We start from the raw sequence: 24,082 nt of genomic DNA, 5'->3' as shown, positions 1-24,082 counted from the left end.
CAACACCTCCCTAGGAGAATTGAGTTCCAATATGGGACAACTAAGGGTGGAACATCAAGAACACTCCATCATGCTTCATGAAATAAGAGAAGATCAAAAAGCAATGAGGGAGGAGCAACAAAGACAAGGAAGAGACATAGAAGAGCTCAAGGACATCATTGGTTCCTCAAGAAGGAAACGCCACCATCACTAAGGTGGATTCATTCCTTGTTCTTAATTCTTCTATTTTTCGTTTTCTATGTTATGTGCTTATCTATGTTTGTGTCTTCATTACATGATCATTAGTAGTTAGTAACTTTGTCTTAAAGTTATAAATGTCTTATGAATCCATCACCTCTCTTAAATGAAAAATGTTTTAATTCAAAAGAACAAGAAGTACATGAGTTTCGAATTTATCCTTGAACTTAGCTTAATTATATTGATGTGGTGACAATGCTTCTTGTTTTCTGAATGTATGCTTGAACAGTGCATATGTCTTTTGAAGTTGTTGTTTAAGAATGTTAAATATGTTGGCTCTTGAAAGAATGATGACTAGGAGACATGTTATTTGATAATCTGAAAAATCATAAAAATGATTCTTGAAGCAAGAAAAAGCAGCAAAGAACAAAGCTTGCAGAAAAAAAAAGGGGCGAAAAAAAAAATAGAAAAAAAATAGAAAGAAAAAGAAAAACCAAGCAGAAAAAGCCAATAACCCTTAAAACCAAAAGGCAAGGGCAATAAAAAGGATCCCAAGGCTTTGAGCATCAGTGGATAGGAGGGCCAAAAAGGAATAAAATCCTGGTCTAAGCGGCTAAACCAAGCTGTCCCTACCCATGTGCTTGCGGCGTGTAGGTGTCAAGTGAAAACTTGAGACTGAGCGGTTAAAGTCAAGGTCCAAAGCAAAAAAAGAGTGTGCTTAAGAACCCTGGACACCTCTAATTGGAGACTTTAGCAAAGCTGAGTCACAATCTGAAAAGGTTCACCCAATTATGTGTCTGTGGCATTTATGTATCCGGTGGTAATACTGGAAAACAAAGTGCTTAGGGCCACGGCCAAGACTCATAAAGAAGCTGTGTTCAAGAATCATCATACTGAACTAGGAGAGTCAATAACACTATTCGAAATCTGAAGTTCCTATAGATGCCAATCATTCTAAACTTCAATGGATAAAGTGAGATGCCAAAACGATTCAAGAGGCAAAAAGCTATAAGTCCCGCTCATATGATTGAAGCTCTGTTTCACTGATAGTTTGGAATTTAAAGTATATTCTCTTCTTTTTATCCTATTTGATTTTCAGTTGCTTGGGGACAAGCAACAATTTAAGTTTGGTGTTGTGATGAGCGGATAATTTATACGCTTTTTGACATTGTTTTTAGTATGTTTTTAGTAGGATCTAGTTACTTTTAGGGATGTTTTCATTAGTTTTTATGTTAAATTCACATTTCTGGACTTTACTATGAGTTTGTGTGTTTTTCTATGATTTCAGGTATTTTCTGGCTGAAATTGAGGGACTTGAGCAAAAATCAGATTCAGAGGTTGAAAAAGGACTGCTGATGCTGTTGGATTCTGACCTCCCTGCACTCAAAGTGGATTTTCTGGAGCTACAGAACTTGAAATGGCGCGCTTCCAATTGCGTTGGAAAGTAGACATCCAGGGCTTTCCAGATATATATAATAGTCTAAACTTTGGCCAAGAATAGACGATGTAAACTGGCGTTCAACGCCAGCTTTCTACCCAAATCTGGCGTCCAGCGCCAGAAAAGGAGCCAAAACCCGAGTTGAACGCCCAAACTGGCACAAAAGCTGGCGTTCAACTCCAAGGAGGACCTATACACGTGTAACAATCAAAGCCCAGCCCAAGCACACACCAAGTGGGCCCCGGAAGTGGATTTATGCATCAATTACTTACTCATGTAAACCCTAGTAGCTAGTTTCTTATAAATAGGACCTTTTACTATTATATTTGGCATCCTGGATTGTATTTTGATCCTGTGATCACGTTTTGGGAGCTAGCCATCTCGGCCATGCCTGAACCTTTCACTTATGTATTTTCAACGGTAGAGTTTCTACACTCCATAGATTAAGGTGTGGAGCTCTGCTGTTCCTCAAAGATTAATGCAAAGTACTTCTGTTTTCTATCCAATTTATCTTATTTCACTTCTAAGATATCCATTCGCACCCAAGAACGTGATGAAGGTGATGATTATGTGTGACGCTCATCACCATTCTCCCCTATGAACACGTGCCTGACAAACACTTCCGTTCTACATGAAATAAGCTAGAATGAATATCTCTTAGATCTCCTAACCAGAATCTTCGTGGCGTAAGCTAGAATGATGGCGGCATTCAAGAGAATCCGGAAGGTCTAAACCTTGTCTGTGGTATTCCGAGTAGGATTCAATGATTGAATGACTGTGACGAGCTCTTAACTCGCGATTGCAGGGCGTTAGTGACAGACGCAAAAGGATAGTAAATCCTATTCCAGCATGATCGAGAACCGACAGATGAATAGCCGTGCCGTGACAGGGTGCATGAGCATATTATTCACTGAGAGGATAAGATGAAGCCATTGACAAGGGTGATGCCTCCAGACGATTAGCCATGCCGTGACAGGGCATTGGATCATTTTCCCGTGAGATGACCGAAAGTAGCCATTGACAGTGGTGATGTATCACATAAAGCCAGCCATGGAAAGGAACAAGACTGATTAGATGAAGATAGCAGGAAAGCAGAGGTTCAGAGGAACGAAAAGCATCTCCATTCGCTTATCTGAAATTCCTACCAATGATTTACATAAGTATCTCTATCCCTATTTTATTATATAATATTCGAAAACACCATTATCACTTTATATCTGCCTGACTGAGATTTACAAGGTGACCATAGCTTGCTTCATACCAACAATCTCCGTGGGATTCGACCCTTACTCACGTAAGGTATTACTTGGACGACCCAGTGCACTTGCTGGTTAGTTGTATCGAAGTTGTGACATATTATGAATGTGTAATCACGATTACGCGTACCAAGTTGCTCACGTGCCAGGAATAGTTTGAGCCTGGACATCACAATTTCGTGCACCATCATGCCACCTTTTTGCTTTCTCTTTGTAAAGCTTGGCATTTTCGAAAGCAGTGAGTCTGAATTCCTCTAGCTCATTCAGCTGGAGCAATCTTTTTTCTCTAGCTAATTTGGCATCAAAGTTTAAGAATCTGGTTGCCCAGTAGGCCTTATGCTCCAGTTCCACAGGCAGATGACAGGCCTTACCATACACAAGCTGGTATGAAGAGGTCCCTATAGGAGTCTTGAATGCTGTTCTGTAAGCCCACAGAGCATCATCCAAGCTTCTCACCCAATCCTTTCTACGGGTACTTACAGTCCGTTCCATGATTCTTTTTATTTCTCTATTAGAGACTTCAGATTGTCCATTTGTCTATGGATGATACGGAGTTGCCACTTTGTGACTAATTCCATACCGGACCAAAGCAGAGTAAAGCTGTTTGTTGCAGAAGTGAGTGCCCCCATCACTAATTAGTGCTCTAGGGACACCAAACCTGCTGAAGATATGTTTCTGGAGGAACTTCAGCACTGTCTTAATATCATTAGTGGGTGTGGCAATGGCCTCTACCCATTTGGATACATAGTCGACTGCCACCAGAATATAAGTGTTTGAGTATGATGGTGGGAAAGGCCCCATGAAGTCAATACCCCATACGTCAAACAACTCAATCTCTAAGATTCCTTGCTGAGGCATGGCGTAACAGTGAGGCAGATTACCAGCTCTCTGGCAGCTGTCACAGTTACGCACAAACTCTCGGGAGTCTTTATAGAGAGTGGGCCAGTAGAAGCCACATTGGAGAACTTTTGTGGCTGTTCGCTCACCTCCGAAATGTCCTCCATATTGTGATCCATGACAATGCCATAAGATCTTCTGTGCTTCTTCTCTAGGCACACACCTACGGATTATTCTGTCTGCACATCTCTTAAAAAGATATGGTTCATCCCACAGGTAGTACTTTGCATCAGTAATTAATTTTTTCTTTTGTTGCTTGCTGTACTCCTTGGGTATGAATCTTGCAGCTTTATAGTTTGCAATGTCTACAAACCATGGTATTTCCTGGATGGCAAACAGTTGCTCATCCAAAAAGGTTTCAGAGATCTCAATAGAGGGGAAGGACTTTCCTTCTACTGGCTCTATCCGGTACAGATGATCAGCCACTTAGTTCTCTGTCCCTTTTCTGTCTCTTATTTCTATATCAAACTCTTGCAGAAGCAACACCCATCTTATGAGCCTGGGTTTTGAATTCTGCTTTGTGAGTAGATATTTAAGAGCAACATGGTCAGTATACACAATCACTTTTGATCCTACTAAGTATGATCTAAACTTGTCAATGGCATAAACCACTGCAAGCAATTCTTTTTCTGTAGTTGTGTAATTTTTCTGGGCATCATTTAAAATGCGGCTAACATAATAAATGACATGAAGAAGCTTGTTATGCCTCTGTCCCAGTACTGCACCAATGGCATGGTCACTGGCATCACACATTAGTTCGAATGGTAATGTCCAGTCTGGTGCAGAAATAACTGGTGCTGTGACCAGCTTAGCTTTCAGAGTTTCAAACGCCTGCAGACACTCTGTGTCAAACACAAATGGCGTGTCAGCAGCTAGCAGGTTGCTCAGAGGTTTTGTAATTTTTGAAAAATCCTTTATAAACCTCCTATAGAATCCTGCATGCCCCAGAAAGCTTCTGATTGCCTTAACATTGGCAGGTGGTGGTAATTTTTCAATTACCTCTATCTTAGCTTGATCCACCTCTATTCCCTTGTTCAAAATCTTGTGCCCAAGGACAATCCCTTCAGTCACCATAAAGTGACATTTTCCCAGTTTAAAACTAGGTTAGTCTCTTGGCATCTTTTCAGAACTAGTGTCAGATGATCAAGACAGGAGCTGAATGAGTCTCCATATACTGAGAAGTCATCCATGAAGACTTCCAGAAATTTTTCCACCATATCAGAGAAAATAGAGAGCATGCATCTCTGAAAGGTTGCAGGTGCATTACACAGCCCAAATGGCATTCTTTTGTAGGCAAATACTCCAGATGGACATGTGAATGTTGTTTTCTCTTGATCCTGGGGATCTACTGCAATTTGGTTGTAGCCTGAATAGCCATCCAAAAAGCAGTAATAATCATGACCTTCTAGTCTCTCTAGCATGTGGTCTATGAATGGTAAAGGAAAATGATCCTTTCTGATGGCTGTGTTGAGCCTTCTGTAGTCAATACACATGCGCCACCCTGTAACTGTTCTTGTAGAAACTAGTTCATTTTTTTCATTATGAACCACTGTCATGCCTCCCTTTTTGGGGATAACTTGGACAAGGCTCACCCAGGGGCTATCAGAAATAGGATAAATAATCCCAGCCTCCAGAAATTTGGTGACCTCTTTCTGCACCACTTCCTTCATGGCTGGATTTAGCCGCCTTTGTGGTTGAACCACTGGCTTAGCATCATCCTCTAATAGGATCTTGTGCATGCATCTAGCTGGGCTTATGGCCTTAAGGTCACTTATGGACCACCCAAGAGCTGTCTTGTGTGTCCTTAGCACTTGAAGTAGTGCTTTCTCTTCCTGTGGATTTAAAGAAGAGCTTATGATCACCGAAAAAGTGTCACCTTCTCCCAGAAATGCATATTTCAGGGATAGTGGTAATGGTTTGAGCTCGGGTTTTGGAGGTTTTTCCTCTTCCTGAGGAATTTCCAGAGGCTCTTTTATCTCCTCTGAATCCACCAAATCAGGCTGAGCATCTTTAAAGATGTCTTCTAGCTCTGATTCGAGACTCTCAGCCATGTTGATCTCCTCTACCAAAGAGTCAATAAGATCAACTTTCATGCAGTCTTTTGGTGTGTCTGGATGTTGCATGGCTTTGACAACATTTAACTTGAACTCATCCTCATTGACCCTCAGGGTTACTTCCCCCTTTTGGACATCAATGAGAGTTCGTCCAGTTGTTAGGAGAGGTCTTCCTAGAATGAGAGTAGCACTCATGTGCTCCTCCATTTCCAGCACTACAAAGTCAGTGGGAAAGGCGAATGGCCCAACCCTGACAATCATGTCTTCAATCACGCCTGATGGGTATTTAATGGAGCCATCAGCAAGTTGGAGACATATCCTGGTTGGTTTGACTTCTTCAGTTAAACCAAGCTTTCTGAGAGTGGATGCAGGTATTAGGTTGATGCTTGACCCAAGATCACATAAAGTTGTCTTGGTGCAATCACCCTCTAATATGTATGGTATCATAAAGCTCCCGGGATCTTTAAGCTTTTATGGGAAGCTTTTCAGAATGACTGCACTGCATTCCTCAGTGAGGAGAACTCTTTCAATTTCTCTCCAATCCTTCTTATGACTCAAGATCTCTTTCATGAACTTGGCATAAGAGGGTATTTTCTCAAGTGCCTCTGCAAACAGAATCTTTATTTCAAGAGTCCTGAGGTAGTCTGCAAAGCGAGCAAATTGCTTATCCTGCTCCTCTTGGCGGAGTTTTTGAGGATAAGGCATCTTGGCTTTGTATTCCTCAACCTTGGTTACTGTAGGTTTATTTCCTGCAGAAGTGGTTTGAGAAGCCTTTTTAGAGGGGTTGTCATCCGCACTTGTGTGTGTCTGATCCCTCACTGGCGTTTGAATGCCAGGGTTGGAAGCTTGATTGGCGTTGGACGCCAACTTCCTACCTGTTTCTGGCGTTTGAACGCCAGAACTGAGCTTCCATTGGGCGTTTAACGCCAGCTCCTTGCCTGTTCCTGGCATTTGAACGCTAGAACTGTGTGTGGGTTGGGCGTTTAACGCCAGCTTTGCATCCTTTTCTGGCGTTTGAATGCCAGAGTTATTCCTCTCTGGGCTCTTACTGTCCTCAGAGGGATTTCGGATAATATTTTTCTTATCCTCTGTCAGTTGTTCTTTTCTTGGCTTTCTGCTGCTCTGAAGTGAGGTATTTAATGTTTTCCCACTTCTTAATTGAACTGCCTAGCACTCGTCTGTTATCTGCTTTGATAACTGCTGTTTTGTCTGATTCAATTGTGCTTCCATGTTTTTATTAGCACTTTTAGTGTCTTGTAGCATCTCCTTGAATTCTGCCAGCTATTTTGTTAGAAAACACAGTTGTTGATTGAGTTCAGCAACTTGTTCTGGAGGACCCACTACTTATGTACAGATGCTGATTTCTAGCAACTATATCAATAAGCTCTTGAGCCTCTTCAATAGTTTTTCTCATGTGTATAGATCCACCAGCTGAGTGGTCTAGGGACATCTGAGCTCCTTCTGTAAGCCCATAGTAGAAGATGTCTAATTGCACCCATTCTGAAAACATTTCAGAGGGGCATTTCCTTAGCATCCCTTTCTATCTCTCCCAGGTATTATAAAGAGATTCATCATCCTCTTATTTAAAGCCTTGGATGTCCAGCCTTAGCTGTGTCATCCTTTTTGGAGGGAAATATTGATTCAGGAATTTGTCTGATAACTGTTTCCATGTCCTTATGCTTGCTGTGGGTTGGTTATTTAACCACCTTTTAGCTTGATCTTTTACAGCAAACGGAAATAGTAACAGTCTGTATACATCCTGATCTACCTCCTTGTCACGTACTGTGTCAGCAATTTGCAAGAATTGTGCCAGAAACTCAGTAGGTTCTTCCTGTGGAAGATCGGAATACTGGCAATTTTGCTGCACCATGACAATGAGCTGAGGATTTAGCTCAAAACTGCCTGCTTTGATGGAGGGTATACAGATACTACTCCCATATGCAACAGTATTGGGGTTAGCATATGACCCCAGAGTCCTTCTGGACTGTTCATTTCCACTTAGATCCATGACGGAGAAAGGGAGATAATGTGAATTGCAAGTAAAATATGTTTTTATTTTATTTTATTTTATTTTTGAAAACCGAAATTAAAATAAAATAAAATAAATGAAAAATTGACTAAAATTTCAAAAATTAGAAGAAAAAGAAATAAAAGAAAATTGAAAACTAAATTAATTAATTAAAAAGATTTGAAAAAGATGAGATTTTTTTGAAAAATATTTGAATTTGAAATTTTAAAACTAAGATAAGATAAAATAAAAATTTTAAAATAAAATCTGAATTTTTAAAAGGAAAATTCGAAAAATCAATTAAAATAAAGGAAAAAGATATTTTTGAATTCAATGAGGAAAGAGAAAAACAATAAAAAGACACAAAACTTAAAATTTTTAGATCTAATGCTCCTTATTTTCGAAAATTTAGAGGAAAAACACCAAGGAACACCAAACATAAAAATTTTAAGATCAAAACACAAGAAAGACTCAAGAACACCTTGAAGATTCACAAGAACACGAAGAACAAAATTCAAAGACTCAAAGGACTCAAGAACATAAAAAGAAGAACACCAAACTTAAAATTTTTAGAAAACCAAAAATAAATTTTTGAAAACTAAAGAAAAATTAACAAGAGAACACCAAACTTAAAGTTTGACACAAGATTTAATCAAAAAAAATTATTTTTAAAAAAAAGTTTTAAAAAGAAGATAGCCAATTACCAAGAACATAAGCACAACGCTCTAGCCAATTGAGCTATAAATTTAACGTGTTTTAATAAGGTATTTAATGTATAAAATATTTTACTTTTATATTTTTTTATACTAATAATTCAAAAATGCATAAGAAAAACAAGAAAAATCACAAAACAAGAAAAACTAAAGATCAAACAAGGAAAATAAACAAGAACAACTTGAAGATTAAGAAAGAACAATGAACACAATTTCGAAAATTTAAAAGAAAATAAAAACATGCAATTGACACCAAACTTAAAATATGAAACTAAACTCAAACAGAAAAACTCAATTATCAGTTTATAAAATTTTTGAAAATTTAAAAAGAGAAAATAAGGATTTAAAAAAAATTTCAACCAAAAACAATAATAGAAGACTCTAAACCAAAAAGAAAAATTTTTCCTAATCTAAGCAAAAAAATAAACCGTCAGTTGTCCAAACTCGAACAATCCCCAGCAACGGCGCCAAAAACTTGGTGCAAGAATTGTAAATCACACTTTTCACAACTTGTACCACTAACCAGCAAGTGCACTGGGTCGTCCAATCAATACCTTACGTGAGTAAGGGTCGAATCCCACGAAGATTGTTGGCTTGAAGCAATCTATGGTTATCTTGTAATTTTTAGTCAGGATATCAATTATAATTATCAGTTTGGATTGCGAAAAATAAAAGAGCATGAATTAAATACTTGTTATGCAGTAATGGAGAATATGTAGGAGTTTTGGAGATACTTTGTCTTCTGAATCTCTGCTTTCCCCCTATCTTTTTCTTCACGCACGGAAGGTTCCTTCTATGGCAAGCTGTGTGTTAGTGGATCACCGTTGTCAATGGCTACCATCTGTCCTCTCAGTGAAAATGGTCCAGGTGCGCTGTCACCGCATGGCTAATCATTTGTCGGTTCTCACTCATTCTGGAATAGGATCCATTGATCCTTTTGCGTCTGTCACTACACCCAACCTTTGTGAGTTTGAAGCTCGTCACAGTCATTCAATCCCTGAATCCTACTCAGAATACCACAGACAAGGTTTAGACTTTCCGGATTCTCAAGAATGCTGCCAATGGATTCTAGCTTATACCACAAAGATTCTGATTAAGGAATCCAAGAGATACTCATTCAATCGAAGGTAGAACGGAGGTGGTTGTCAGTCACGCATTCATAGGTTGAGAATGGTGATGAATGTCACGGATCATCACATCCATCATATTGAAGTGCGAATGAACATCTTAGATAAAAACAAGCGTGTTTGAATAGAAAACAGAAATAATTGCATTAATTCATCGACACACAGCAGAGTACAAAGTTCAGATCTAAATGTCATGAGGTACAAAATAAATCTCTAAAAGTTTTTTAAATACTAAACTAGTAACCTAGGTTTATAGAAAACGAGTAAACTAAGATAGATAGTGCAGAAATCCACTTCTGGGGCCCACTTGGTGTGTGCTGGGGCTAAGACTTGAGCTTTACACGTGCCTAGGCTGTTTCTAGCATTAAACACTAGGTTGTAACCTATTTCTGGCGTTTAACTCCAATTTGTAACCTGTTTCTGGCGTTTAACGCCAGAATGCAACATGGAACTGGCGTTGAACGCCAGTTTACGTCGTCTATCCTTGAACAAAGTATGAATTATTATATATTGCTGGAAAGCCCTCGATGTCTACTTTTTAACGCAATTGAGAGCGCACCAATTGGACTCCTGTAGCTCCAAAAAAATCCATTCCGAGTGCAGGGAGGTCAGAATCCAAGAGCATCAGTAGTCCTTTTTCAGCCTGAATCAGATTTTTGCTCAGCTCCCTCAATTTCAGCCAGAAAATACCTGAAATTATAGAAAAATATACAAACTCATAGTAAAGTCCAGAAATATGAATTTTTCCTAGAAACTAATTAAAATATACTAAAAACTAACTAAACATACTAAAAACTACATGAAATTGACCCCAAAAAGCGTATAAAATATCTGCTCATCACCTACAACACTCCCAACTCTAAGAATTCAACATCATTAAGGCCCAATTTTAATTATACAAATCACAAGAAGCTTTAATCACATTCCAAAACTCAGGATTCAAGACTCCAGAAGATTAGTTATTAATTCTTTCTAGAAACATAAAAGATTTAGTTATTAGGATTTTCTTCTAGATTAGATTTTGAATAATTGTTTTGATTTGAATTTAAAGTAAGTAGTTAGTTATCTTATCTTTCTTTCCGAGAGATAAGCTTAAGATAGTTTGGATTTGAATTCTAGAACTTCTGATATAAATAAGTGAACATTGTTCATAGAAGGGGGGTCCGGACCTAGCTACATTTTCTCTACCTTTGCTGTGAGTCACTAATCTCTCTGTCAAAGGGTTAGAAGGTCTTTTTATATTTTGATGGATTATTAATTTGAGTTTATTCTATTTTAAAGTATTGCAATGATTTGTTTGATGATTGAGTTATTCGTTCTTCACTCTTTAAAGGATTAATAGTATCGGAAGGTATGCTAATCTCATTTTGAATTCTTTTATTATTTTGGAAAACTTAATATTTGAATTATAACTTGAAAACTCTTTCACATGACTTTTTGAATTCAACTAGGAATAGTGTTTCAATAGTGTGCGACACCACATAATTTTCAATCATTCTAGTTTAGAATACATGACATAGAATTCGGATTTGAACAACTTCTGAAAATCATGTTTTCTTCTAAGATTCAATCGGATATATGACTAGCTTGAATACATGACATATAATTAGATCAAAGGACTACTTTTGACTCTTATTAGAAACTAAATTAGTTTTGTGCTTAACCTCTTCACTTAATTAGTTGACCAAGAAATTGACGATTAGTTAATTGAAGAGAAATTGAGGAGCCAAGGAATTGGAAATCAGTTAATTAAGATTTGTTTTGAAAAGATCTTTGCATGCATCAAACTAAATAAAAAAATTTGATTTTCCTAGAGACCAAACATCTTCGAAACCCTTGACACTTTCCATCATTATTTTCTCTCAATCAAGCATACATACACAGTTTTTTTTCTAGCATTCAATATTCAAGCATTCCAATTTTCAGCAAGATAAAATTCTTCATCAATCCAAGTTTATTTGATCTAATTAGTAATTTAACTTGATATTTGCGTGCTCAATCTTTTAATCTTCTTAGGAACGATCTCGACCCACCATGGTATTACTTGAACGATCCAGTGCACTTGCCGGTATCCGTGAGCATTAAAAAAATTTTCACTCATCATCAACATTTAATCTTCGTCCTCTTTCAAGAAAAACTCCACAATATAATAAAGGAAAAACTTTTATGTGGAATTTGCCAGAGATGATTTTTGACTAATTGATGAAGAAAATGGTGTCCTTGAAGTTGCCCATCTTTTTCTTGATGAACTAGAATTGAAAAAGCTAACTGATAGAGGGAAATTGTCGGTTCATAATTGATGAGCTGATAATTTATGCCCTTTTTGGCATTGTTTTTACATAGTTTTTAGTATGATTTAATTACTTTTTATTATATTTTTATTAGTTTTCATTCAAAGATCACATTTCTGGACTTTACTATGAGTTTGTGTTTTTCTGTGATTTCAGGTATTTTCTGGCTGAAATTGAGGGACTTGAGCAAAAATCTGATTCAGAGGCTGAAAAAGGACTGCAGATGCTGTTGGATTCTGACCCTCCTGCACTCGAAGTGGCGTTTCTGGAGCTACAGAAGTCGAATTGATGCACTCTCAATTGTATTAGAAAGTAGACATCTTGGGCTTTCCAGCAATATATAATAATCCATACTTTTCCTGAGATTTGATGTCCCAAATTGGCGTCCAAAGCCAGCCTAAAACTTCTTGGCGTAAAACGCCAGAACTGGCATAATTCTTGGCGTTAAACGCCCATTTTGGCACCCAGGGTAGCGTTTAACGCTAGCTATAGGCATATGCACGTGAAAACTTGAAAGCTCAGCCCAAACACTCACCAAGTGGGTCCCGGAGGTGGATTTCTATAGTATCTACACTTAGTTACTCATTTTCTGTAAACCTAAGTTACTAGTTTAGTATAAAAACTACTTTTAGAGATTTATTTGGCAACTTATGACATTTTTACACTTCTTATTGTATTTTCTACGGCATGAGTCTCTAAACCCCATAGGTGGGGGTGAGGAGCTCTGCTGTGTTTCAATGGATTAATGTAATTACTAATGTTTTCTATTCAATCATGCTTGATTCCATTCTAAGATACTCACTCGTACTTCAATATAGCGAATATGATGATCCGTGACACTCATCATTATCCTCAACAAATGAACGTGTGCCTGAAAACTATTCCTGTTCTATCTGAGCTCAACGTAGTCATTGGGCGACAACTTGAGTGTGTATCTCTTGGGTTTCTAATCCACGGACTGAGTCCGGAGGTTAGAACCTTCATGGTATAGGCTAGAATCAATTGGAAGCATTCTTGGGATCCAGAAAGTCTAAACCTTGTCTGTGATATTCCGAGTAGAATCTGGAAAGGGATGACTGTGACGAGATTCAAACCTGCAAATGTTGGGCGCAGTGACAATGTGAAAAAGGACAAGGGTCTTATTCCGACGCTAGTGGGAACCAACAGATGATTAGCTGTACGGTAGCTGTACATGGTATTTTTCATCCGAGATGATAAATTCGACAGTTGATTAGCCGTGCAGAGACTGTACCTGGTATTTTTCATCCGAGAGGATCATAAAGCTTGCCATTGAAGGAAGCCATGCGTGTTTGGAGAATAAGGCAGTAGGAAATCAGAGATTCAGAGGACAGAGCATCTCCAGAATCTCAGCCTGTTTCTCATTACTGAATCACAAGTACTATTTATTTCATGTTATTTATTTTTCATAAATACAATCACTCTTATCATTAATCTCCTTACTAAGATTTACAAAATAACCGTAGCTTGCTTCAAGCCGACAATCTCCGTGGGATCGACCCTTACTCACGTAAGGTATTACTTGGACGATGGTGCACGAAATTGTGATCATCAACGGCGCCAACATCATGGTACACACAATTGTAATCTCAACTCTTTGTCACAACTCCGCACAACTAACCAGCAAGTGGACTGGGTCGTCCAAGTAATAAACCTTATGTGAGTAAGGGTCGATCCCATGGAGATTGTCGGCTTGAAGCAAGCTATGGTAATCTTGTAAATCTCAGTCAGGCAGATTCAAATGGTTATGGAGAGTTGATAATTAAAAGATGAATAAATCATAAAATAAAGATAGAGATACTTATGTAATTCATTGGTAGGAATTTCAGATAAGCGTATGAAGATGCTTTGTTCCTTCTGAACCTTTGCTTTCCTATTGCCTTCTTCCAATCATTCATACTCCTTTCCATGACAAGCTTTAAGTTGGGCATCACCGTTGTCAATGGCTACTTCCCGTCCTCTCACTGAAAATAGTCCAAATGCATTGTCATCGCACGACTAATCATCTGTCGGTTCTCGATCATGTTGGAATAGGATCTATTGATCCTTTTGCGTCTGTCACATGCCCAACACTCGCGAGTTTGAAGCTCGTCACATTCATCCCTTCCCAGATCCTACCCAGAATACCACAGACAAGGTTTAGACTTTCCGGATCTCAGGAATGGCCGCCAATAATTCTAGCCTATACCACGAAGGTTCTAATCTTAGATTAGAAACCAAAGAGATACACATTCAAGCTTGATTGCATGTAGAACGGAAGTGGTTGTCAGGCACGCGTTCATAGGTGAGAATGGTGATGAGTGTCATGGATCATCACATTCATCAAGTTAAAGAACGAATAGATATCTTAGAATAAAAATAGGCTTGAGTTGAATAGAAAAACAATAGTACTTTGCATTAATTCATGAGGAACAGCAGAGCTCCACACCTTAATCTATGGTGTGTAGAAACTCCACCGTTGAAAATACAGAAATGAAAATAGTCTAAGCATGGCCGAATGGCCAGCCTCCAAGGTCTAAGGACTAAACATCCAAAGATTCTGCAAATACAATAGTAAAAGGTCCTATTTGTAGAAAACTAGTAACCTAGGGTTTACAGAAATGAGTAAATGATGCAGAATCCACTTCTGGGCCCACCTGGTGTGTGCTTGGGCTGAGTATTGAAGCTTTCACGTGTAGAAACTTTTCTTGGATTTAAACGCCAGCTTTTGTGCCAGTTTGGGCGTTTAACTCCAGCTTTTATGCCAGTTCTAGCGTTTTGACGCCAGAATTTCTATGCTGACTTGGAACGCCGGTTTGGGCCATCAAATCTCGAGCAAAGTATGAACTATTATATGTTGCTGGAAAGCCCAGGATGTCTACTTTCCAACGCAATTGAGAGCACGCCAATTGAGCTTCTATAGCTCCAGAAAATCTACTTCGAGTGCAGGGAGGTCAGAATCCAACAACATCTGCAGTCCTTTTTCAGCCTCTAAATCAGATTTTTGCTTAGGTCCCTCAATTTCAGCCAGAAAATACCTGAAATCACAGAAAAACACACAAACTCATAGTAAAGTCTAGAAATGTGATTTTTATTTAAAACTAATAAAAACATAATAAAAACTAACTAAAATATACTAAAAACATACTAAGAACAATGCAAAAAAGCGTATAAATTATCCGCTCATCACAACACCAAACTTAAATTGTTGCTTGTCCCCAAGCAACTGAAAATCAAATAGGATAAAAGGAATAGAATATACAATGAATTCCAAAAACATCTATGAAGATCAGTCTTAATTAGATGAGCGGGGCTATTAGCTTTTTACTTCTGAACAGTTTTGGCATCTCACTTTATCCTTTGAAGTTCAGAATGATTGGCGTCTATAGGAACTAAGAATTCAGATAGTGTTATTGATTCTCCTAGTTTAGTATGTTGATTATTGAACACAGCTACTTTATGAGTCTTGGCCGTGACTCTAAGCATTTTGTTTTCCAGTATTACCACCGGATACATAAATGCCACAGACACATAACTGGGTGAACCTTTTCAGATTGTGACTTAGCTTTGCTAGAGTCCCCAATTAGAGGTGTCCAAAGCTCTTAAGCACACTCTTTTTGCTTTGGACCACGACTTTAATTGCTCAGTCTCAAGTTTTCACTTGACACCTTCACGCCACAAGTACATGGTTAGGGACAGCTTGGTTTAGCCAATTAGGCGAGGATTTTATTCCTGTGGGCCCTCCTATCCACTGATGCTCAAAGCCTTGGATCCTTTTTATTTTACCCTTGCCTTTTGTTTTAAAGGGCTATTGGCTTTTTCTGCTTGCTTTTTTTTTATTCACTGCTTTTTCTTGCTTCAAGAATCATTTTTATGATTTTTCAGATCATCAATAACATTTTTCCTTTTCTATCATTCTTTCAAGAGCCAACAATTTTAACATTCATAAACAACAAATTCAAAAATATGCACTATTCAAGCATTCATTCAGAAGAACAAAAAGTATTGCCACCACATCAAAATAATTAAACTATTTTAAAATTCAAAATTCATGTACTTCTTTTTCTTTTTGCAATTAAAAACATTTTTTATTTCAGAAAGGTGATGGATTCATAGGACATTCATAACTTTAAGACATAGACTCTAAGACACTAATGATCATGTAATAAAGACACAAACATAGATAAACATAAAGCATAAAAATTCGAAAAACAGAAAGATAAGGAACATGGAAATTAAAGAACGGGTCCACCTTAGTGATGGCGACTAGTTCTTCCTCTTGAAGATCTTATGGAGTGCTTGAGCTCCTCAATGTCTCTTCCTTGCCTTTGTTGCTCCTCTCTCATGACTCTTTGATCTTCTCTAATTTTATGAAGGAGGATGGAATGCTCTTGGTGCTCCACCCTTAGTTGTCCGATATTGGAACTTAATTCTCCTAGGGAGGTGTTAATTTGCTCCCAATAGTTTTGTGGAGGAAAATGCATCTCTTGAGGCATCTCAGGGATTTTATGATGAGGAATTTCCTCATGTTCTTGTCCATGAGTGAGGTCTCTTGTTTGCTCCATCCTTTTCTTAGTAATGGGCTTGTCCTCATTAATGAGGATGTCTTCCTCTATGTCAATTCCAGCTGAATTGCAGAGATGACAAATGAGATGAGGGAAGGCTAACCTTGCCAAAGTAGAAGACTTGTTTGCCACATTGTAGAGTTCTAAGGATATAACCTCATGAACTTCTACTTCCTCTCCAATCATGATGCTATGGATTATGATAGCCGGTCTATAGTAACTTCAGACCGGTTGCTAGTGGGAATGATTGAGAGTTGGATGAACTCCAACCATCCCCTAGCCACGGGCTTGAGGTGATGCCTTCTTAGTTGGACCGGCTTCCCTCTTGAATCTCTTTTCCATTGAGCGCCCTCTTCACAAATGTCTACGAGGACTTGGTCCAACCTTTGATCAAAGTTGACCCTTCTAGTGTAGGGGTGTGCATCTCCTTGCATTATTGGCAAGTTGAATGCCAACCTTACATTTTCCGGACTGAAATCTAAGTATTTCCCCCGAACCATTGTAAGCCAATTGACGTTGAGATTTTTTCCAGTAAAGAAGTTTATAAAAACAGTCGCATTGTAGATATAGTCTCTAAACCGACAGAAATCCCTTCGTACAAACGTTTTGGGTGTCACAAGTAACAAACCCCTTTAAAAATTGTTAACCGAGTATTTAAACCTCGGGTCGTCTTCTCAAGGAACTGCGAGGAAGTATGTTCTTATTATTGGCTATAAAGGTTGTAATCGGGGTTTAGAAGGTGAGAAGCTAGTGATTTAAATGACAAGTAAAGTAAACGGCAATTAAAATAAAACTGTAAAGCAAACTTTTGGCAAGGTAAGAGAAATTGGAAGTCCAACTTAATTATCTCTCTCAACAATAATGAAAGTTGAATCTAAATTCCACTTAGTTAACCTTTACTAAAGCAAAGGAAAGTCAAGGGACTAATTAGTTTGACCTTCGAATCCTATTTAATTCCTAAGAAAAAGTTAGGATTATTGAAGTTCAGTTCAATTAGCAAGATAGCGATTATCAGTTATGTTGAGTTTGATAATGTTGAGTTACTAATTTCTTAACCAAGACCAAAAGGGAAAAAAGTAAAATTGCTGTAATAAAAATGTCCTTAGATGGAAGCCAATGAATTAAAGAGAGCAATCATAAACTGGAATACCTCAAATATCATTAATTCAAATAACAATCTGTAACATGGAATAATTCATAAATTAAATTATAAAAGTAAATAATCAACTCAAGTGCTGGAATAAATAAAAGTGAAAGGGAAGCTAAAACAAAGAAACGTAAAACCTGGATCGAGAGTCACTCTTACAAACTAAGAGAAGTCCTAAATCCTAGGAGAGAGAGGAGAGAACCTCTCTTAAGACTAAATCTAAATCATGGGAAGTAACAAAAATGCGAGCTCTCCTTTGAATGGATTCATTCCTCCACTTTATAACCTCTAATCTGTGTGTTCTGTAGTTGGATCTGGGCCAAAAGGGCTTCAGAAATCGCTGGGGGCGTATTCTGTGAATTCTGATACGTGGCCTCTGTCACGCGGTCGCGTCATCTGGAGCTTTTCCTTGCCACGCGGTCGTGTCAGTCACGCGTCCGCATCGTATGCGTTCTACTTAAGGCGCGCGGTTGCGTCAGTCAAGCGGCCGCGTCGCTGCTTCTTCGCTCCTGGCACGTGATCGCGTCGTCCATGCGATCGCGTGGATGCCAATTTCTGCAAAGCTCCATTTCACACTTTCCTTCCATTTTTGTACGTTTCCTTTTCCATCCTTTAAGTCATTCTGCCTTAGAAAATCTGAAACTACTCAACACACTAATCACGGCATCGAAAGGAAATAAGAATAATTAAAATAATTAATTTTAAAGCTTGGAAAACATGTTTTTCACATACATCACATAATAAGGAAGAAAAAGTAAAACCATGCAATTAATATGAATAAGTGGGTGAAGGATTGAATAAATCACTCAAACTAAGCACAAAATAACTCATGAAATATGGGTTTATCACCAATTCTTTGGGTCCGGGTTCACACTTTGATCATGATTCTTGCTGATCCATGCATTGGCATAGAACTCTTGAACCATTAAGATTCCGACTTGTTGAATGGGGTTGGTGAGAACTTCCCAACCTCTTCTTCGAATCTCATGTCGGATCTCCGGGTATTCACCCTTTTGAGCTTGAAAGGGACTTCGGGGATCACCTTCTTCTTGGCCACAACTTCATAGAAGTGGTCTTGATGCACCCTTGAGATGAATCTCTCCATCTCCCATGACTCGGAGGTGGAAGCTTTTGCCTTCCCTTTCCTTTTTCTAGAGGTTTCTCCGGCCTTAGGTGCCATAAATGGTTATGGAAAAATAAAAAGAAACTCTTTTACCACACCAAACTTAGAAGGTTTACTCGTCCTCGAGCAAAAGAAGAAAGAAAGGAGTAGAAGAAGAAGAAATAGAGGAGATGGAGGGGGTAGTGTTTCGGCCAAGGGGGTGAAGTAGTGTTTAAGATGTGTGAAAATGAAGGAGTGAAGATGGGTTTATATAGGAGTGGAGAGGGGGGCTTGGGTTCGGCCATGTATGGGTGGGTTTAGGAGGGAAAGTGGTTTGAATTTGAATGGTGAGGTAGGTGGGGTTTTAGGATGGATGGATGTGAATTGGTGAAGAGTTTATGGAGAAGAAGGTGGGATTTGATAGGTGAGGGATTTTTGGGGAAGAGGTATTGAGTTGATTGGTGAAGGGTATTTGGGGAAAGGCATTATGGAAATGTGTGAAGAAGAGAGAGAGTGAGTTGAGGTTGGTGGGTGATGAGCGGATAATTTATACGCTTTTTGGCATTATTTTTAGTATGTTTTTAGTAGGATCTAGTTACTTTTAGGGATGTTTTCATTAGTTTTTATGTTAAATTCACATTTCTGGACTTTACTAGGAGTTTGTGTGTTTTTCTGTGATTTCAGGTATTTTCTGGCTGAAATTGAGGGACTTGAGCAAAAATCAGATTCAGAGGTTGAAGAAGGACTGCTAATGCTGTTGGATTCTGACCTCGCTGCACTCAAAATGGATTTTCTGGAGCTACAGAACTCAAAATGGCGCGCTTCTAATTGCGTTAGAAAGTAGACATCCAGAGCTTTCCAGAAATGTATAATAGTCCATACTTTGCCCAAGTTTAGATGACGCAAACTGGCATTCAACGCCAGCTCTCTGCCCAAATCTGGCGTCCAGCGCCAGAAAAGGATCCAAAACCAGAGTTGAACGTCCAAACTGGCACAAAAGCTGGCGTTCAACTCCAAGAAGGACCTCTACACGTGCAACACTCAAGCTCAGCCCAAGCACACACCAAGTGGGCCCCGGAAGTGGATTTATGCATCAATTACTTATTTTTGTAAACCCTAGTGACTAGTTTATTATAAATAGGACCTTTCACTATTGTATTAGATATTTTTTGAACCATCTTTGAATCTGTTGATCATCTTTGGACGCCTGGTTCTTAGATCAGAGGGGCTGGCCATTCGGCCATGCCTGGACCTTTCACTCATGTATTTTTAACGGTATAGTTTCTACACTCCATAGATTAAGGTGTGGAGCTCTGCTGTTCCTCAAAGATTAATGCAAAGTACTACTGTCTTCTATTCAATTCATCTTATTTCGCTTCTAAGATATTCATTCGCTCTTCAACCTGAATGTGATGAACGTGACAATCATCATCATTCCCTATGAACGCGTGCCTGACAACCACTTCCGTTCTACCTTCGACTGAATGAGTATCTCTTAGATCTCTTAATCAGAATCTTCGTGGTGTAAGCTAGAATGATGGCGGCATTCAAGAGAATCCGGAAAGTCTAAACCTTGTCTGTGGTATTCCGAGTAGGATTCAATGATTGAATGACTGTGACGAGCTTCAAACTCGCGATTGCTGGGCGTAGTGACAGACGCAAAAGGATAGTAAATCCTATTCCAGCAGGATCGAGAACCGACAGATGAATAGTCGTGCCGTGACAGGGTGCGTTGACCATTTTCATTGAGAGGATAAGATGAAACCATTGACAAGGGTGATGCCTCCAGACGATTAGCCGTGCCGTGACAGGGCATTTGGATCATTTTCCCGAGAGAAGACCGAAAGTAGCCATTGACAATGGTGATGTATCACATAAAGCCAGCCATGGAAAGGAGTAAGACTGATTGGATGAAGATAGCAGGAAAGCAGAGGTTCAGAGGAACGAAAAGCATCTCCATTCGCTTATCTGAAATTCTCACCAGTGATTTACATAAGTATCTCTATCCCTATCTTATTAATTATTTTTGAAAACCCTATTACTATTTTATATCCACCGGACTGAGATTTACAAGGTGACCATAGTTTGCTTCATACCAACAATCTCCGTGGGATTCGACCCTTACTCACGTAAGGTATTACTTGGACGACCCATTGCACTTGCTGGTTAGTTGTGCGAAGTTGTGAACCATGGTGTTGGCATCATGTGTTTGGCGCCATTACCAGGGAAAGAAAGAGCAATGAATTTTACATAATTAAAGTGTAATCACAATTTCTGCGCACCAAGTTTTTGGCGCCGTTGCCAAGGATTGTTCGAGTTTTCGGCAAGCTTTTGGTCCGGTAGCATCAGTGCCAAGTTTGATCCGGCAACAGCACCAAGTTTTTGGCGCCGTTGCCGGGGATTGTTCGAGTTTGGACAACTGACGGTTCATCTTGTTGCTCAGATTAGGTAATTTTCTTTTTGTTTTGTTTTCAAAAATTTTTCAAAAATATTTCAAAATTTTTCTTTTGTTTTCGAAAAAAAAAATAATAATAATAATAATAATAAAATATAATGTTTTCAAAAGTAAATTATTCTATGGCTTCAAAATTTTTAAGAATGAATTCTAGTGTTTCATGAAGCATGTGAAGCCTGGCTGGCTGTAAAGCCATGTCTAAATTCTTTTGGACTGAGGCTTCCACTTATAAGTATATGAAGTTGAATGAAATATCAGATGTTGTATACATGAGAGGTATCTATGTTTGCTGAAGCTTGGCTGGCCATTGGCCATGTCTAGTGTTTTGGACCGGAGCTTTCATTGAAAGCTTGGCTGGCTAGTGAGCCATGTCTAATTCCTGGACTGAAGCTTTAGACTAAGAATGCAAGATTCCTGGAATTCATATTAAAAATTTTGGAATCCTTATTTTCCTTTTTCAATTAACTTTCGAAAAATCCAAAAAAAATTAGAAAATCATAAAAATCAAAAATATTTTTCTGTTTCTTGTTTGAGTCTTGAGTCATGTTATAAGTTTGGTGTCAATTGCATATGCATCTTGCATCTTTTCGAAAATTCATGCATTCATAGTGTTCTTCATGATCTTCAAGTTGTTCTTGGTAAGTCTTCTTGTTTGATCTTGATGATTTTTTGTTTTGTGTCTTTTCTTGTTTTTCATATGCATTCTTGAATTCTTAGTGTCTAAGCATTAAAGAATTCTAAGTTTGGTGTCTTGCATGTTTTCCTTGCATTAAAAATTTTTCAAAAATATGTTCTTGATGTTCATCATGATCTTCATAGTGTTCATGGTGTTCATCTTGACATTCATAGCATTCTTGCATGCATTCATTGTTTTGATCCATAACTTTCATGCATTGCATCATCTTTCTTGTTTTTCTCTCTCATCATAAAAATTCAAAAATCAAAAAAATATCTTTCCCTTTTTCTCTCTTAAAATTTCGAAAATTAGATTTGACTTTTTAAAAAATTTAAAAAAAAATCTAGTTATTTTTATGAGTCAAATCAAATTTTCAATTTAAAAATCTCATCTTTTTCAAAATCTTTTTCAAAAATCAAATCTTTTTCATTTTTTTTAGTTATTTTTGAAAATTTCAAAAATCTTTTTCAAAAATCTTTTTCTTAATTTTACATCATATTTTCGAAAATAACAATAACAATTAATGTTTTGATTCAAAAATTTCAAGTTTGTTACTTACTTGCTAAGAAAGATTCAAACTTTAAGTTCTAGAATCATATCTTGTGATCTCTTGTGAATCAAGTCATTAATTGTGATTTTAAAAATCAAATCTTTTTCAAAACTAATTTCAATCATATGTTTTCAAAAATATCTTCTTATTTTACCTTTTTCAAAAACTTGATTTCAAAATATCTTTTCTAACTTCTTATCTTCTTATCTTTTCAAAATTGATTTTCAAATTTGTTTCAACTAACTAACTAACTTTTTGTTTGTTTCTTATCTTTTTCAAAACCACCTAACTAACTCTCTCTCTCTAATTTTCGAAAATATCTTCCCTCTTTTTCAAAAATTCTTTTTAATTAACTAATTATTTTAATTTTTAAATCTCAATTTTCGAAAATTACTAACATTTTTCAAAAACTATTTTCGAAAATCACTAACTCTTTTTCAAAAATTATTTTCGAAAATTCCTTCTCTCTCATCCCCTTCTATTTATTTATTCATCTACTAACACTTCATCCCACCCAAATTCGAACTCTCTCTTCCATCTGTGTTCGAATTTCTTCTTCTTCTTTTCTTCTACTCACACTGGGACCTCTATACTGTGGTAAAAAGGACCCCTATTATTATTATTTTTCTGTTCTCTCTTTTTCATATGAGCAGGAGCAAAGACAAGAATATTCTTGTTGAAGCAGATCCAGAACCTGAAAGGACTCTGAAGAGGAAACTAAGAGAAGCTAAATTACAACAATCCAGAGATAACCTTTCAGAAATTTTCGAACAAGAAGAGGAGATGGCAGCCAAAAATAATAATAATGCAAGGAGAATGCATGGTGACTTTACTGCACCTAATTCCAATTTACATGGAAGAAGCATCTCCATTCCTACCATTGGAGCAAACAATTTTGAGCTGAAACCTCAGCTAGTTTCTCTGATGCAGCAAAACTGCAAGTTTCATGGACTTCCATCTGAAGATCCTTTTCAGTTCTTAACTGAATTCTTGCAGATATGTAATACTGTTAAGACTAATGGAGTAGATCCTGAAGTCTACAGGCTCATGCTTTTCCCTTTTGCTGTAAGAGACAGAGCTAGAGTGTGGTTGGACTCTCAACCCAGAGATAGCCTGAACTCTTGGGATAAGCTGGTCACGGCTTTCTTAGCCAAGTTCTTTCCTCCTCAAAAGCTGAGCAAGCTTAGAGTGGATGTTCAAACCTTCAGACAAAAAGAAGGTGAATCCTTCTATGAAGCTTGGGAAAGATACAAGCAGCTGACCAAAAAGTGTCCTTCTGACATGCTTTCAGAATGGACCATCCTGGATATATTCTATGATGGTTTATCTGAGCTATCAAAGATGTTATTGGATACTTCTGCAGGTGGATCCATTCACCTAAAGAAAACGCCTACAGAAGCTCAAGAACTCATTGACATGGTTGCTAATAACCAGTTCATGTACACTTCTGAGAGGAATCCTGTGAGTAATGGGACGCCTATGAAGAAGGGAGTTCTTGAAGTTGATACTCTGAATGCCATATTGGCTCAGAACAAAATATTGACTCAGCAAGTCAATATGATTTCTCAGAGTCTGAATGGAATGCAAGCTACATCCAACAGTACTCAAGAGGCTTCTCATGAAGAAGAA

At 37.9% G+C, this 24,082-nt stretch overlaps 1 non-coding gene across 1 annotated transcript; it reads right to left on the bottom strand.

The window, feature by feature from the left end:
• Nucleotides 1-23,632: 23,632 nt before the first annotated feature.
• LOC148574073 (small nucleolar RNA R71) lies at nucleotides 23,633-23,740 on the bottom strand. The gene has a single exon (XR_015906135.1). It is a non-coding gene; the product is annotated as a small nucleolar RNA R71 (small nucleolar RNA).
• Nucleotides 23,741-24,082: the final 342 nt, after the last annotated feature.

This window comes from Arachis ipaensis, chromosome B2, assembly GCF_059453495.1.
Source record: "Arachis ipaensis isolate K30076 ecotype BB chromosome B2, ASM5945349v1, whole genome shotgun sequence".
Lineage (NCBI taxonomy): Eukaryota > Viridiplantae > Streptophyta > Magnoliopsida > Fabales > Fabaceae > Arachis > Arachis ipaensis.
Note: the sequence above shows the minus strand (reverse complement) of the source record. Positions and strands in the feature narration are given on the sequence as shown.